This window comes from Coturnix japonica, chromosome 3 (genome assembly GCF_054131305.1).
Source record: "Coturnix japonica strain WE chromosome 3, WE-NBRP24, whole genome shotgun sequence".
Lineage (NCBI taxonomy): Eukaryota > Metazoa > Chordata > Aves > Galliformes > Phasianidae > Coturnix > Coturnix japonica.
In genome coordinates this window covers 66,168,426-66,187,388 of record NC_140665.1, presented here as the reverse complement: position 1 = coordinate 66,187,388, position 18,963 = coordinate 66,168,426, and positions in this window count along the sequence as shown.

Genomic DNA, 18,963 nt, shown 5'->3' with positions numbered 1-18,963 from the left:
CATTAAAATAAAATCTAGTGTAGCCACAGTAGTTACATTATTATGACAACTGACTGCTTTAGAAATAGGTTAAGTCTGATGTTTTCTTTCCATACTGTCAATAGTATTTTCCATTTATGGTTTCCAGAACTAAAGAAGTTACAGTATTTGTACACACCCAGTCTGATTTTGTTTAAAAGTAAATAAGAACCACAAAAGTAAGAATCTGCTACTGACATTTTCTAAAAATACATTTTCAATGTTTCTTTAAATACTTAACAATTTAAAGAAGATATTTTTGTCCACTGTGGAATACTGCTGCATCTTTTTGTCACGTCTGTGACGGCTTACTTTCATTCAGTGCGTACACTTTTATGATGATCAAAACCTTCTTGACAATGCTGCTGTCTAAAAGAGCATTCCAAAAGATGCACTTATTGCTTATATTAAGTCAATTCAAGAGGTTTTTCATCCCTTATCTTTGTCATGAGTTAAACTGTCCTTGCCTGTAGCAGAAATATGGTTGTCGAACTGAATTTTTGAATTTATCAGTTTAAAACCTCTTCTTAGGACACTCAAAGTTATCTATGTTGAATTAATTACACAAACACATATATCTGTGTTTTATCTACTATCTGAACAGTCTGAAACCTGGTGGATGGTGATTTTTTGACTTGCATTAACTGTAGCGTTGCTAGGAAGGAAGAGGCTTGTTTTGTTCTCCCCTTTCTACTCTGAATACTATATGCTTGGTGGTAAAACCATCAGCGGCTTTTGAAATGACTGTTATGTTTGACAAGGAGAAAAGATTACCAAATTTTTCACGAGTGTTATTTTGTAAAGGCATTCTTTAATGGGAAAAATAAGATAGATTTCTTTTTTACATCACTGAATGTATCTGGGTAGCACAAATCAATTGGAAATCTTTGATAGATGTATTAGATTAATTTTTATAGATATATTTGATAACAATGTATTCTGATACTGTAGTTCCACTGTAACAGGTCCATGGCATTAAGAGATGATAAACTCCCATCTTGTATTTAAGCCCGTCAATAATCATCCACCCTCAGTGGGGATCAGATCATTTTAATACATTGTCTCTGTAACAAGCTGTCAAAAGTTAGCTTTCATAATTGATATTATGAAATTTCACACCTCACCAGCCGAATGCAGTGGGTCTAGTGAAAGCATGTCAGAAGATTTGGCATATTCCCTGTAGATATTTCTACTTTCATTAATTATTTTTCTTTTTCCTAGTTGATGCTCATGTTACTACTCCACTGTCAAAAAAGTTAATTTCAAACAGATAGAATGTCTGAGTAGGTTAACAATTCATTCTTCTAGTGGAACAAATGAAACCACCAGTAGTGGAAAAGTTGTCTGTGCTCTGCTTTAATTTCTTCTTCAGGAGAACAAGGAGAAAGGAATAGTTTCATATACAGTTCCTATCTTCATTCCTGTCCTTGTCTTGGGACTGTGTAGATTTTTTTTCGCAGTTCTGATCTCATTATAGAAAAATTTTATAGAAATCTTTATAATAGAAATGAAAGGAAAGAGGGAAGGGAAGGGAAGGGAAGGGAAGGGAAGGGAAGGGAAGGGAAGGGAAGGGAAGGGAAGGGAAGGGAAGGGAAGGGAAGGGAAGGGAAGGGAAGGGAAGGGAAGGGAAGGGAAGGGAAGGGAAGGGAAGGGAAGGGAAGGGAAGGGAAGGGAAGGGAAGGGAAGGGAAGGGAAGGGAAGGGAAGGGAAGGGAAGGGAAGGGAAGGGAAGGGAAGGGAAGGGAAGGGAAGGGAAGGGAAGGGAAGGAAGATAATACAGCCAACAAAATCTTCAGGTTGCAAAAACACTTAGTAGCCCTGAGGTGCTAGGTGTGAAGATGTGTCATGATTTTACGATTTTTTGTTACTGGTATTCCACAGCATAACATCACGTAGTGCACTGGGAGTTAAAGTGCTAATGCTCCAGTTCAAGATACCTGTCCAGAAGAGAAGAACTACATTCCCCAGGGTGCTTTTCGATCGGAGAGGAGATATAAATCCCATCAAGGTCACATGAACGGGATTGTCTCTTTATCATTCTTCTTCTTTGCCTCTCCTCATTGCTGTCCATCCCAACCATGCACATCACTTCAGTATTACTGTAAGGCCTACAGCTTTCAGATACTCTCTCATTATATTTGATTGATTAGCTTCAATTCTAATTGTATTGTATTATATTGTGTTACGTTGCATTCTGATACCATATTTAGTATAATCCCTCAACCCCATTAGTCATGGAACTGGGCTGAAACAGCCCATAAACCACTGACAAAGTGAAAGTGTGCACTGATGGCACCTTGGCCAGCGTGAGAATTTCCACTCAGCTGTTCACACTTCCCATTCTGAAAGATTCAGGCTGAAATAATAGGGTAGAAAATCCTTATGTATGGAGGTAGAGATTATCAGTTACCACCATGGACAAAACTGATTCAACTGGAGGGAAATGAATTTCATTTATTGTTAATTAAAATAGAGTAGGATTGCAAGAAAAAAAAGACAAAACATTAAAAGCACCTCATTCTCCCTCTCACACCAACCATCTTCCTGAACTCAACCTCACTCCATTCCCAAATCCTCTTTCTGCTCCTTCTTCAAGAGGTGCAAGGAAGCTGTTCGGCCCCTAACAGCTCCTCTTCCTCCTTACAATTTTCCCCTGCTCTAGAGTGTGTCCTCTACACGAGCTGCAGTTCCTTCAGCAAGTACTTTCTCCAGTTTGAGGTACTCCATGGGCTGCAGGGAAATTCCTGTTCCAACATCATCACTTCCAAAACCTCCAGAGGCTTCAGGGGAACCTCTGCTCTGGTAGCTGGAGCACCTCATCCCACACTTTCACTGACCTTGTTTCCTCTGTTGTTTCTCCCTTTTTCTTTTATTCTTCCCTCTGCCTGGTGTTTTTACCATTTCTTAATACTTTCCTCAAGATACTGATGTGTGGAGACTTGGTCCAGCCATGCTCTACAATGAGGCAATTGGACCTAGCTGGAACCAGTTGTGTACACACTGGATAGGCCATCTCTCAAACAGGAGACCTGAAGAACCAACTCTCTTTCTCCCTACACCTTGTGAAGGTAAATGTTGATTCAGTTGTTTGACCACTGATATAATCTTTCTGGACATTATTCGTAAGATTCCCATGTGATTTCATGCTAGTACCTTCCTTTCTTTCACTGTTTCCACATGTGCATGCATGGAGAAATACTTAGGCATTGTGAATTAGAATGAGTGTGTCGTAAGTGAATGGAAAGGAAAAAAAATCTCTCTCCACTTCTACATTAATTTTTGAAATATTCATAAGAATTATAGAATATTGGTTTTAAACCATACTACCACTTTAAAAACATATTTTTCTTCCACTTAAGGTTAAATTGAAGTTTTAGTTGTACTTTTAGACCTAGAAGAGATTTTTATATAGAGAGAGGCTTTAATATTGAGCTATAAAGATACCAAACTAAAATGGCAAGCATTCAACCATGAGCTTCATCAGCATTTTCCAACATTTTGCAGAGGCTACTAATGAAGAAACTCATAACCATTGATGGTGTCTGAATATTTTAAGTGTTCCCTTGACAGAAAGATTTATGCCTTCGAGATAGTAAAGAATTATTTGACATGGGAATTATGTAAATGCTTTCTAATGACAATTAATAATGAAAGTCAATAGTTCAAAAGTAGAGGTGGCTCACTTACAGAGGATGTGCATATATATATTTTTTCCTTTTAGACTTCATATGGATAATACACCTACCATAAAGACAATCTTTCATGCAACCGAATTTATTAATTCCTTACGAAAATTGGTGTTATCATTTCTTTTATTGAAATTGGAATGTCTAAATTATTTAAAATGATTTGGAATTTCATTTTGATAGTTTCCATTTTTTTGGTTGTTATTTTTCTTTTTAATCTGCTTGGTCTTTTGTTTTCATGCACGTCAATAATCTGCACACAGTTAATGTGATTTGTTTACTCCTAATTTCTCATTTTCAGCAGTAAGATTGTCAAAGAAATTATGAGAAATGGTGTTGGAAGGCCTATCTCATTCCCCAAGGCTAAACCTAAAATACTTTTACCACTTCTAATAGATACTTGCCTATCAACTTTTAGAAATACATGGAGCCTTTTTTTGTTTTGTTTTGTTTTATTTTTTTTTCGCACTATATTGAAATATATCTATATCAAGAAAATACTTCTATAAAGCTTTTATTTTTCAAATTCTTAATCAACTCTCCTAGACACTGTGAATAATTAATGCACTTTTTAAAAACCCTCTTCTAAGTCTATGAAGGATGTGACCATATCTGATCTGTGAATCTCATTGGTTCTTTCAGCATTTCTACGTGAGAAATACTGAGATCAATTAATATTTTAATTCTGATATTCAGTGTATTTGAAGTCTATCCCATGTGAGATTATTTACAAATTAACAAGCATACTTTCTATTTCTGCGCCTAAGTCGTTAAAGAAAATATTATACACTGACAGGTCTAGGGTGAGTCTCTGGATCCTAATAAGTAGTGGCAATTGCAACTCAAAAACAAACTTTTTTTTCTTTCATCTGTCACAATTGAATTGCCCGATGTGACTGGCTGTGATATCTAAATCTACATGTTTATCAAGTCTTTATAAGGCTTGTTACTGGTTATTTTAGTCTGAAAACTATAAACATCATATTGTTTTGACCTTATTTCTTCCTGGAAAATCTATACTGACCATTCTGTCTTTGTTTACTTTAAAATTCTCACAAACTATTTCAATGAGTGATAATAAATTCCTGTCCACTTTGCAAACTTCCTTCTGCTATATCTACATTTTCAGTTTCTCTAGACGTACAGAATTCCTTCCCTGTTCTCCAGTTTCCCAAAGAAAATTAAGAAAATTAAGAAAATTTAGAAAAAAGAAATTATCTTCTAGATTGTTCAGTGTGTCTTTCACCAGCCAAAATGGACTTCAAAACAGACATTTTATGCAAGAACTTTTTAAATTGATATTTTCGTGTTTTTACCATTCAATCCTTGGTACTACTAGTCAGCTAATTACAGTTGCCTTATTTGGAGAAGTGAATTGAAAAGACATTAAACATGTTGCCTTCACAGCACGCTTTCCTCTTCTGCTTATCAATGGTTTATGGGCTGGTTCGGCCCGCTTCTGTGACTAGTGGGGTGGAGGGATTTTGCAAAATCCACGCCTCCAGAGAAGGGAAACAGGGGACCCCAAAATAATAGAATAAAATAATAGATAAAATTATAGCCCAAAAATGAAACATTTGAGGGCATGGATTCACACATTAGATGGCACAGCTGGAACGACAGGTGAGAGTGATCCTTCTGACTTCTGTCCATAGGTTTTCATCACAGAAGCATACTAAATATACTCTCAAAAAGTGAAAGGAATTTGATTTGAAGTTCCAAATTTAACAATGCAACTAAGTCTTTCTCCATAACACTATACATGTATTTTTGTTTTTCATATTTTACAGGAAACCTTTTCTAACAAAATATAAATATCTGCTCCCGAGTCCTTTTAATATTTCCCCTGAAAAGAAAACTAACACAAATATAAATATTCAAGCTTGATATTTGTGTTTTGTTGTTGACTTATACTGTTTGCATTTGAAATTACGTCACAACAACATATTTCAACATTTATTTTTTTTCTTGAAATTGAAGTAGACTAATAGAAAAGTGGATGCTTGTCACTGAAAGCTGGATTTCCACTAAAATTTCAGCACAGTATTGTCCATCATTTTATATTCCTAATTGTAGCATTCCAAATAATCACTAGAGATAAACAATAAAAGTATATATTATAAATAAAGACTCAGTATGAGAGAAGAAAAATAAATGCTAATATATGTCTTTCCATGCTGTTTGTTTGAAGAGAATTTTTTCTCCCTGTTCTATCTTCAGTTTATTTCCTAAAAACAATGATCATGTTTATGGATTTTTTATTTATTTTTTTTTTCCACAACTCTGTCACACAAAAAAACTTCTTTTACACAATTATCAGAAGTGTTTTGAAACTTTATCTAAGGGGACTAAAAGATTCATCCCAGTGAAAGCCCTGGAAATTTCTATCAACCATGTCCAAATTCAGAAGATGAGAATAAGGCAGATACTGACAGCAAAGATCACCCTTGAGTATATTCAGAAGAAAATCTATCATCTGTAAAACCGAAATGATAGCAACCATTAGCTACCAGCAATGTATTCCTTGTCATTTTTCCTAAAGAGAAAATGCATTTACTAAAAAGATTAACTGTGACTGTCAGGCTGGAAAGTAAAACATCAAACCCTTCCCCAGTGCCAAAAAAAAAAAAAAAAAAAAAAAAAGTAATTCTTGTCACTGTTAAGATCACACTGATAAGACCAGTCACTACAATTTTAACAGATTGGTATAGTGGGCCAGTTCACAATGCTGTTGTTTACTATGATCTATCCATTAGTTTAGAAAAGAGGCTGCTTTTTCATTTCTAAAGTGAAAAAAAAAATAAAAATAGTTTGAATACATAAAGCTTTTGTAAGAAAATTTCAAAAAAAAAAATAAAATGATATCACAATGTATGTTTAATAGTATAACATACTTCCTAGTGAAGGAAAAGATTTTAATTTCTTTTAATTGGTAACAGTATGAAGATATTGTGTTGAAAAAAAATATATGAGCAATTGATTGCAACATGCTCTCATTTAGTGCTTATTTCTGCAGTAAATCCTCTTCAGTCTTGTGTATTTTCATAGACAACATCAAGCATTAACTTATATAATGCCCATCCCTATTCAACATAATTACCTGAAATAATTTCACTTAAAAAAAATATTTACATTCCTATATGTATATGTGTAATATATATACGAATAAAAGCTGTTCAGTGCTGCACTGAATTTGAATTTAAACTGTGTAAGGGGAAATCTCCAGTCTACCAAATAATCTATTATACAAAAAAAAAAAAAAAAAAAAAAAAAAAGCAGCAGGAATGCTGTCATTTTACCACATTGCTTCCAGTTCACAAATAGTAACAGGCAGCTGTTTGCTGTATCTTGAAGCACAAGACAGGTATTTACACATATTGTGATAAACAGCAGTTAAACAGTATCATCTGAACTGTTTGAAGCCTGGAGTAACTGACTAAAACTAGAAAATCTCTATGACATAACAACACAGAGATGCTTTTTTCAAATAAAAAAAAACAGAGATGGGAATAAGAATTAGTTTTCCTCCTAAGAGTAAATTCTTTCGATTGGGAGGACAGGAAGGGCAGTCCTGTATTTAATCTCAGTCTCACTTAGTTTTCTCTCAGTGCTCTAACTGAAACAAAAAACATTTCTATGGCTTTTTGTTTGTTTGTTTTTTGTGTTTTTGTTTGTTTGTTTGTTTGTCTAGACAAATAAAGACCTCAAGAGACTTCCAGTGAGTTTGATGTGAAAACTACAGCAGACAAGCACAGCAAGATATCTTTGCTTCAGAAGATTTCCTCAGTTGTAGAGAGACAGATATACCTCACATAAATCATAGAATCATCGAATCATCAAGGTTGGAAAGGATCTCCAGGGTCATCCAGTCCAACCATCCACTTTTTGCCTACTAAACCACATCCTGTGGCAGGGATTCCACCATCTTCCTGTGAAGCCTATTCCAGTGTTTGACCACTCTTTCAGAGAATTTTTTCCTTATGCTCAGCCTGGACCTGCCCCGGCACATCTTGAGGCCATTTCCTCTAATTCTATCACTTCATGGGGGAAGAGGCCAACCCCAACCACAAACTCAGATGGCTGTAGAGAGAAATAAGGTCTACCTTGAGCCTCCTCTTAGGCAGAATGAACAATCTCAGTTCCCTCAGCCACCCACTCCCCATAAGATTTGTGCTACAGTCCCCTCACCAGCTTCACTGCCTTCCTGTGGAGATGCTCTAGGGCCTTGATGTATTTCTTGTAGAAAAAAAGCAGCAAATGAGTACATATATGAGTATTTAGTAAGATGGATGGGTGCACCTGCATATGCACTTCATTAACAAATGAGACTTCTAAGAAAATTATAACAAGCAAGAATAGTATAAGTTATACATTATCAATCTACTACTAGTAAGATCAGGATGTTTAGTTATATATTAGAAAAAATGGGGGAAAAAAAAAAAAGAAAAAAAAAAGCTGATAACTTGTAAGGAATCCTCTTCTCAGTTCTGTTTTCTATACACCCGTTTCTACAAACTGGAAAATATGATGGAGTTATGATGTGGATACAGAAAAGCAAAAGAACTGTGTATGATTTTTGAACTTCAGTTTAAAAAAAAACTGTGGAAAATTGATATATGTCATTATTTGCTGCAAGATTCTTTACATGTTGTTTGCTGAATGTGGAATAACAAAGATTTATTTTTATTTATTCAAGGGTGCCCAGATCCTACTGTCCATAACATAAGAGACACCTCTGAATGTGACGTCTGAAAATGCCCAGTTTCAATTTTCTAGAAATTTGCTACTCAGTGACCTAACTTCCCTTAGCCATCAGGAATAAAGTCAGCAACAAGGAATATGTTAGGTGAAATGCTCTTTAAATCTGGCAATCTGTTATGGTTTTAACTTTTAGTTACATCAGACTGTATCAGCCTCTTGTCATCTTAACTTACTAATTATAAAAGCACTGTAGAACAGAAATGCAGAGTAAAGAGGAAAGTGAAGCAACTTCAGATTTGCTCAAAAACTTATTTCACTCTGGACAAGAAAAACACAGCCCAAATGACATCTTTATATGAACATGCAGAAATATGCTTGAAATATGCAGAAATCTTTAGGATTGATTAATATTTTGACCCAGAAAGAGCAGAAAAGACACACAGCTTACAAGGAGCACTTATTAGCTCTTGGAAAGCTGAGTGTCATTTTACTTGCATTGATAACCAAGCTAAAAACGACATTGGAAGAAGTATACTACAAAAATTTCTGATTAACAAGAATTTATTTGTGTCCCTCTTTTGTTGGAGCTTGGCTATTGAATTGAAACAGTAATAGTCATTGGAGTTATAGGCTCTGTTAGAACAGTAACCTGTTCCAGTTGATTGCTGTATTGAGTTCCTAACTTAGGGAGCAAAAATAATCTGGTAGATTACTAGAAAACACTGCCGTTTCATTATTTATATATTTGTTAACTATATATTCTGTAATATCAAAAGTCTCATTAAAATGCCAAGCCACAGAATGTTTTGAAACAGAAGAGAAATTAAGTTAAACTTAGCTTGTTTTCAATATAGAATTCAAATAGTTGAGAATGTCTTTTCCAGCTCATTTTCACTCTTTCTGAATGCAGTTGTCTTGTGTACAGTTTCTAACATCCAGTCAGAATTATAAAAAAAAAAAAAAAAGTCATATATCACTGCCTCCAAACATCTCCACATACAAGGCCAATTATAGAGTTTTTCAAAAAGGCATTTTTCTCAGTGAGACAGTACCTGAAAGATTAGGTAAGTCATTTCTTCCAGCTGGATCACTGAAGCTTCAAATAAAATATGCTAGATTAAAGCTTGACTGCTTGTTTCTAAACATGATGCATGTTCTGCTGATCTGAAGACTATAATCTAATGTAATAAACACATGTAAAATGATTATCAGTCCTCAACTTCTCCTTCAAAACAAATTATAAAACACTTGGGGTTGTTCTAAAACTCCCATAAATTCTGCAACAGTAGAAACTTAATATAGCTTTAAAAATAATAACCAAATTAAAAATTAAAGTCTATATGTTGAAAAGGAAATAATATTAATTCACTTGAATATTGAAATCTAGTCAGCTGTACATGCAAGTCTTCAATGGAACCGTTTGTTTCTTCTAATTATGTATTTAATGCTGCAGAAGTGCTTGCTATCTGATGCTAAAACATTCTTCATTAATCTGTATCACTTGATTATTTATGCGGAAGGAAATTTTACAAGTCAAAATACTGATTTTTATTTTGAATGCTTTTTTTCTATGGGGCTAAAGAAATTCATAGCTCAAGTATGAAACTAAGCAATTTGTTTAATTCAGTGGGCTTTCAGCTTTTTGCTCACATAATTTTAATGAAAATGCAAGTGAAAAATTAAGTATGAAATGCATTGGATGAGGTTAAAGCTAAAATTTAAGACAGAAAACAATTTTCTCTGGAAGATAGAAGAAGGAGTCTAAAATGATCAGGAAAAACAAACAAACAAACAAACAAAACCACAAACATTTTAAATGTGATGAAAGTCATTATTACCAGATCTGAGAATCATCACAGTACTGAGTTAGTATGAGAAGTGTTTCTGCTCATGTTATATCAAAGGAAGAATATCACAATGAAAATGGTAATTCAGAGTTTCCTGTCATTTTAGGTTTTAGAAGGACAAGAATGTTTTTGTTTTTTTGTTTTTTGTTTTTTTGTTTTTTTTTAACTCCCAGCATTGATATAAGGCTTTATCATTTTTTTTGTTGTTTTTTGTTTTTGTTTGTGTTTTTTATAATCTTGTTGATTTAACAAGTAGTACTATTTGGAATATACTATTGCAACTATGGAAGATTCTTCAGTAAATGCCATGACCACTGAGCTTCACAACTTCAATGAAGCCTTTCAAAAGATAATTTCTTTTGCTGTGAATCAAAACCCATCTACACATCTAAGATTTTCTGTGGTATTTCAGATATTTCACATCAGTTTAGTGAAATGCTTTATTTTTATTCCTGCTAACGAATTATAACTGTCATAAGGAATTTATCAGGCAAAATGAAAAGGGATAAGGATTCATAACTGTGGCAGTTCATACCAGTTAATTTGTAACTTAACCTGACTGAAAATGCTCCACATAAGGTAAAGAAGGAACCCCCCAAAATTCTTTCAACTTACCTATTAGCAAATGCCCAGACTGCACAAACCTGACAGTTAAGCAGTGCTTATGCAGTGTTTATATGTAATTTTGTTTATATGTAATTTTGTTTAGAAAAATAAAATATGCCCTTATTGGAGACCCAGGTGTTTCCAAAAGAATTTGTGTCCATGATTAAACTGAATTGTTCTAGGACTAGAGGGAATGGCTTTAGGACTAGAGGGAATGGTTCCAAGCTGCAGCAGGGGAGATTCAGCCTGGACATTAGGAAACATTACTTCTCAGAAAGGGTGGTGAGGCACTGGAATGGACTGCACAGGGAGGTGGTGGAGTCACCAACCCTGGGGGTGTTTGAGTGACTGGATATTGTGTTGAGGGGCATGGATTAGTGGGAGCTATTGGTAATAAGTGAACAGTTGGACTGGATGATCTTTTAGGTCTTTTCCAACCTTGGTGATTCTGTGATTCTATGACTCCCTCAGCCATTCATGCTCTCAAGAAAGACAGATGACGGGTGACAGATATTCAGAATCACACTGGCCAGGTATGAAAAATTATCAGTCTCTTATTTCTTTCTTTTAGTTCTTGCAGCCGTAGTTCAGCAGGCCTAGAGACTGTAGTCCTTTGTTGTTCACATAAAGAAATCTGATTTATGGGCCAAATGGAAGACCTTCACCTTTCCAATAGAGATAGTGAGTTTTAATAAACTCAGTAGTTTTAAGCTGTTAAAGGTGAAGACAACAACCATAAGTGCAATGCTTGCAAAGCTGGAATGTTTCTGTGGGTGAACTTTGATGCAAGAGGGACTTTCATAGCAAACACTTCACAAAAAAATATGATATGAAGATAGTGAATAGTAGATGTAGTACTAAAAATGGAAATTATGAGATATGGAAATACAACAGCTGAATCCAGAAGCAAAGTACATTCAAATGAGACTGTAGCAGTGCTTTTTGAATATAAATAGGGTTTTCCAAATGAGATTGAAGGAAATATTTTGTCAGGATATTGCTATCTATAACATGAAACTTTTGAAAATCACCAGACACGTGGCAGTAAGTGATTATTTGAATGAAGTTCCACTTAGTCTATGCTGCCTATACAAAAAAACAGGTGTCTTCATCTGAAATCTTCAAATAGCTTGTGATATTTGATAAGGCTATGGTTCAGCAACATGAATGCAGAATGGGAAGTTATGTGCCATGAGCTGTTTCAGAAAAGAATTGCTTTAAAGAGGGCTTATGGAAAACTGTTGTTTGATTTCAGTAAATTAATTTTCAGTTGCATTGAGTAACTGTGTGCATGACTGCAAGAAAATATTTATGTACAACAGACTTTAGTATAAATTTAGTTTGCAATGATACTATAATTATGTTATACTTAACAGGTACATAATGCAAAACAATAATATATATATATATATATATATATATGTTTTCTGAGAATTAAAAAAAAAAAAAAAAAAAAAAAAAAGAGGAAAGAAAATACTGTTGCCAGGACTACAGCCTTAGTGCAACAAGTTTATATTTTTTTTTTTCTCTCTGGTCATTTCTGGAAAAGTTATGTGATTGCTATTTTATATAGAAATTCCAAAGTACCAAAGTTCTGTTTCACAAATGTATCTACCTGTTCAGAAAGATATCGGTAATTCTCTGGGTTAATTTCCCAATAAAGTTGATTGTAAAGTTTTGGCTGGCTATTTAGTAAAAAACATTTTCCCATACACTGGATACCCCTCACTAGAATCGAGTTAGATTTGAGGGCTCTCATGCATATAACTTTTTGATAATTTTATTAAATACAAAATCATTTTAATATGAAAATTGTTAAAGGATTCATTGATTTCAGCAGGACAATGTGATTCTGTGTATGAAAATTTGTTAAAACATTGAAGGAAAATCACATTGATTTATTTTTAGGTATGCAAAAATTTATGCTGACAGTTTTATGATGCAAAATGTAATAAACACAAGCTTAAGTGTGCCCCGGTGGTGCAAGTGGTAGGAATGCTGCGTTGCAACACCGGAGGACCCAGGTTCGAATTCCCCCTGTGACTCAAGTGGTAGAAGTGCCGCTCTGCTACACAGGAGTCTCGAATCCCAGGGGGTTGGACTTGATGATCTCTAAGGTCCCTTCCAACCTGCATGATACTATGATACTATGATACTATGATAACAAATTTGTGCCCAAGATGCATTGAAAAAAAATAAAATAAAAATGAACTGAAGTAATTAATTATTTGTTTCAGTTCAATTTGCTTTCTATTGAACACATCTCATGCTGTTTTATAGTACTTAATAAAATCTAATCCATTAGACAATGTGATAGAATCTTAACATAATATATACTGACTGCAGGCCCCCTTTGGATCTAAAACCAATATATATGTAGATTATCTCCATTTTAAAACTCCTCCAAAATAATTTACTTTACAGTTTCAAATAGGACAAACTAAGTGTTTCTTGGAGTGAACATCAAGTTCACCAACTCTTTTCATTGTGTTGCTTGTGTGAAAAAAAGATCATGAAGCTCATTATTATTTATATTTATTATTTATAATTATTTTTCAAGGTACAAGATAAAATATGGCAACGTTCATTAATTTAAAAATAATTTAAAATAAAAAGAAATTAGAAACATATACTGTAAATTTTGAACCTGCTTTGAAAGTTCATATAAAGAAATACAAATTCTCTAATAGGGAAATTGCAAAATTTCCTGGCATATCAAATAAACAAACAAACAAAAACAACACAACAACAACTTACTTGTTTTTCTGACAGCAGATGAATCCATCCAAGTGAGAACTGAGTGCTCAAATGATTTGAAAGAAAAATTTCGTTTTTTAAGCACTAATTCACTGCTCTTTTAATGCAAAATTTTTACATACATCATTATTTTGATCAGCATTAACTTTATTTAAGGCAAGCAGAAAACACTGAAAATAAATGCATTCTAAATCTTTAAGTTAATTTTTTTTATTCTCTTTGCAAATGTTTGCTGCAATATTTCAACTTCTAAAAGTAAACACTTTTCTACTGATTTTTAGGTAAACAACCACTATATATCTCACTTATGGATGTTGATGGTTTTGGCTGTTGAATCCATTACCAGAGAAATGGTCAGAAATTGCAAACCACTTTTAAAAGACACAGTAGTCCTTTACAATATGCAGCATATGTTTGCATGTGATATAGTTGCATTATATGTTATGCATTTGGACCCAAAGGTCCTTCTTTATGACCAATCTGCAGTTAGCAAAAAAAAAGGAGCCACATGATTCTTGCAGTGCTTTTCACAATGGAAACTGAGAGATGAAATTTAAGATTTATATGTCTACGTTAACAGTGAGATGACAGAGAAAGTAATTTTGCCCACTATTTCCAATTCTACAAAGAAAATGCTTCTAGAGATGAGAATTTGGGGTGAATTAGATGAATCAGTTGGAACCGGAGTTTCGTTGTGCATATTTATGTCTTAAAATAACTGCCTTTCAGGCATGTTAATACATTTCTGAATCCAAGAATACTCTTTTCAGAGGGATGTGTTTTGTTTAGCTTACCCTTTAAGCTTTATCCTTCAGATTGTTACCCTCTATATAAAAATACACAGGAATCATACTTTTAATATTCTAACAATACAGTAAAAAATGAGTATTCCTATATTTGGCCTCAAAAGTCGACTGTTCTATTGGCTCAGTTGTTTCTGAGATACATCCTGTTTCAGCATTTCAAATTTGACAACTAATCTTATGTGAGTTATTCTAAGCAAGTTTCATAACTGTGAGGGAGAAAGAGAATTTAGAGCATCCAGAATTTAGAGTAAGAACTTCACTGTAAAGATGGAGTATCTGGGATAAAAATATAGGATGCTGTCTGCTATCTAGAAAAACCTCACTTGTCTGAAGACAACTGACACATCTCAAGCACTCAATAACAGCAATATACGCAATAGAGAACAAACTTACAGCACCTGTGAGAGCTTTTCCAGAGCAGCCCTCACAGAATAAATATCCAATTGCTTGTGAAATCACTTTTCAATTAAATAAATTTTCCAGTCAGTTTAAGTATCAGAAAAATGGACTTGAAATTTCAGACATGGATCTTTTTTCTCTATTTCTATTTCTATTTCTATTTAAAAAGGAGAATATCGATTTTTTGATTTTGTGAAAGAGTTATAAAGTACGTTATATACAATATTGTTTTATGAGCTATTGTGTAATTGAAGGTCTTGTCTCCACAGAGGAACATTTACAGAATTGTTTGCAGATACCAACATGTAAGAGAAACTACATAAACTGTACAGTAGATTTTTATATAAATTATACATTTAAAACATATAACAATGTCAACTTATATTCTCAGTATCACAGAAGGGGTGAATGAAACAGGAAATTATTTACGTATTTTGTAACTTTTTGAAAAATGTATGACTTAATTCTCTCTATAGGATGTTTTCTCTGTTGTTACCATGTAATCATAAAATTTTAGAAATATAGAATTATAGACTATCCTGAATTGTAAGGGACCCACAAGGCTCATCAAGTCCAACCCGTGGCTCCACTTAGGACCACCCAGAATTCAAACTCTGTATCTGAGAATGCTGTCCAAATGCTTCCTGATTTCCAGAAGGTTGCAGCTATGAACACTGCCCTGGGTAGCCTCTGCCAGATTCCAGTCACCCTCTGGACAAGAACCTTTTCCAAATCCCCAACCCAACTCACCTCTACACAATTCTATGTCATTTTCTCAGGTCCTGTCACAGTCTCCAGAGAGCAGAGATCAGCATCTGACCCTTGTGAGGGAGCTGTTGGCCTCCAGGAAGCCTCTTCTCAGTTTTCTGTTCTCTAAAACTATATTCAGTATGTATTATTAAATTTCCCATTTGTTGAATGGTGACATTGTCACAAAAGATTGTGAAAAGAATGCAAAGAAATATAAACAATTTAAGTTCACACAGCTTATGCAGCTTCACATCAGTAGCAGGTGGCAGTAAAAACATGAGGCCAGATTGCTAGCTTCTGTAAGTATTAGAATAGCTCATCTGATGACAGTGTGTATGTGATCCAAGTTCCACAGCTAAAATTTTAGGTCTCATATGAGCTATTCAGAAAATAACTGTGACATTGAGCTAACTTTCTCTTCTTGTCTGCTTAATTTGCTGAAACAAAGCCACCTATTTTGTCTAATTCTGCCACTGCAGCTCCATTGATTTCTATTGTGAGCTCATGATTTCATTTCTATTGATGATAGTTGCATGAATAAAAGATCATTTTTGCCATGCTTCCAAGAAATAGAAACATTTATTTACCACAAATCCTAATCAGTACAAGTCTTTCCAAATAAGTGTCTAAAACTTATTTTGACACAAATATATAAGCTTAGTACAATATATTCTTCTTTGGCTGTAATGAAATAGCTCAAGATACAGAGTTGTTGTAGCTCTCTCATTTTGTCACATACTGCAAAATGTTTCTACTTAATAGTTCAGATTAATAGCCAAAATCTTCATCCAGGCTAAAATCTTATTTCAAATATTGGCCAAAGTCTGGTTTTAAGAGAAGACTTGAGTGAAGTCTGACTATTTTCCCATTATCTGATTATTTCTGTCTCATGAGATCTTATAAGCTGAAGCAGTTTGGCTGTGTAAGCATACTAGTAATCTTCAGCAAGCTTCTCTTTCCCTTCCAAGAATTTTTGTCCAGTTTCCTCTTGAAAAATTCTTTAACTCCACAACTCTACTACACTTGTGTGCAGTCATCTTCTATTGTTTCTTTTTAACATGACTGCTGGCGACTTTTACTGATGTTCCCTACTGCTTATACTGAAACTGAACAGTCAACCACAATTGAGACTATGTCACTCATGATTTTGTAGATCAGAATCTCAACGCTCTTCTCCTCACAAATTATCTCTTTGCCATGAAGCTCTTCATGATATACAGCTGATTTTTCTCTCTGCGGTCTCCTTTATTATGCACAAGTTAAAATGATTCTTCAGAGTATACCATGTAAGAGACATCTATTGCACAAATTTGATTAAGAACATTACTATTACTTTACATTTATTCTTCCCTGAGAGGGTGTTTGGGTATTGATATAGGCTCCCCGGGGCACTGGTAACAAACTAAGTCTGCCAGGGTTCAAGAAGCATTTGGACAACACTCTCATGTATAGGATTATCTCTTCTTGAAAGCAGAAGTAACTATTGACTGGAATTCTGATTACTCCCTCATTGCCAGTGAAATTTCTGACCCACCCTCAGTCTCACAAGCGTATTTACACCATTAGATCTCCTGAAGTCTGGAAAAACTATAGGTCTTAATATGATGAACCTTCTACCCAGGTCATACATCTGAAATAAGTCATTGGCTTATTTCAGATGTAGTTTCCTCTCTCTTCCTGGATAGTTCTGTGTCTAGTTAATTGGAGTCAACAATAGAGTGTCCTAGTTCCTTTGCTTTCATTCCCCTTGTCCTGTTCATTATATTTATTGATGACCTGAAGGGCACTGAGTGCACGCTCAGAAAGTTTCCAGATACTTGCTAACTTGGCAGGAAGTGTCAATCTCTATGGTGCGCAGGAAGGCCATACAGAGTGATGCGGACACACTGGGTAGCTGGACTGAGGCCAGTGGGATGAAGTTCGACAAGACCAAATGCCAGGTCCTGCACTTTGGCTACAGCAACCTGTCTCGCTCCAATTTGTAGGAGGGAGGCAAGGTTCTTTAATATGTGTTTACCCGGTGGTAATGTTGGTCCAACCAGTTTATTAAAGTCCTAGCCATTATTTTTAGGGAGATGAGGAAGGGAAGGTAGGCGATAGAAAAAGTAGGAAATATAAGCAAGGAGTCTTTGTAGAGAGCAAAAGAAACAGTCACCACTGTGGGTCCAGCGAGGTACACAGTAGGTCCGTTGATCTCAGGAACTCGTCTGATCACCGTGGGGGATGGGAAACAGCCAGGAAGCTGGGCAGCAAGCCAGTCCCAGGGGTTCTTCCGACGAGGTTTTCCCCTCAAGGAATTCTCCATCAAGGCTGTCTTTGGGAGTTTGTCTCCAAAGTCCCCAGTTTAGTGAGGGCCTTTTATCCCCCATTTCGGTGGGTTTTTTTTCTTCTTTGAAGTTAGAGGATTACAGCTCAGCATTTTTGGTAACGTATCTCAAACAAACACTGAACTTCCAAACAAGCAGGCAAACACTCTTTGTAAAATGGTTTAAAACCAGCTTTTGTGACATTCCTGGCCCACAGATAAGCCAGCAAGGAGGGATGCCTCTGTTGCCAGACACAAGCATTGTCACCTTCTGCAGTGGTCAGCTCCTTTGAGCAGCATCCCTGAAAAAGACTGCTTGTCCTGCTTCTGCTTATCTTGGCAATCATAAGCAGAGGTACTGTGGCACAATAACACCCACCTATTCACCCTCCTAAATAGTTAGCAGTCGCCAGTCAGTCTTACCATCAGAAGGGTCTCACGAAACAAGCTTTGAGACAGCAAAAGAAAAATAGTTTTGTCCTTCACACAACCCCAGGCAGCGCAACAGGCTTGGGGCACTTCATCTTCAAGCGTTTCCGAACATCCAGCTTGAACCTCCCCTGGCACAGTTTGAAGCCATTCCCTCTAGTCCTATCACTAGTTACACGAGAGAAGAGGCTGATCCCCAGATCACAACAACCTCCCTTCGGGTAGTTATAGAGAGCAATAACGTCTCCCCTTAGCCTCCTCTTCACAAGACTGAACAATCCTAGCTACTTCAGCTGCTCCTCATAAGGCCTGTGCTCCAGACCCCTCACCAGCTTTTCTGCCCTTCTCTGAACACAGACCAGTGCCTCAATGTCTCTATTGCAGTGATGGGCCCAAAACTGAACACAGAAATCAAGGAGCAGCCTCACCAGGGCTGAGTACAGAGAGATGATTGTTTCCCTGCTACTTCTGGCAACACTATTTCTGATACAAGCCAGAATGCCATTGGCCTTCTTGGCCACCTGGACACACTGCTGGCTCATGTTCAATTGAGCACTGACCAATACCCCTGGGTCCATTTCCTCTACATAGTCTTCCAGCCACTCTGCCCCAAGCCTGCAGTGTTGTCTGGGATTGTTGTGACCAAAATGCAGAACCTGA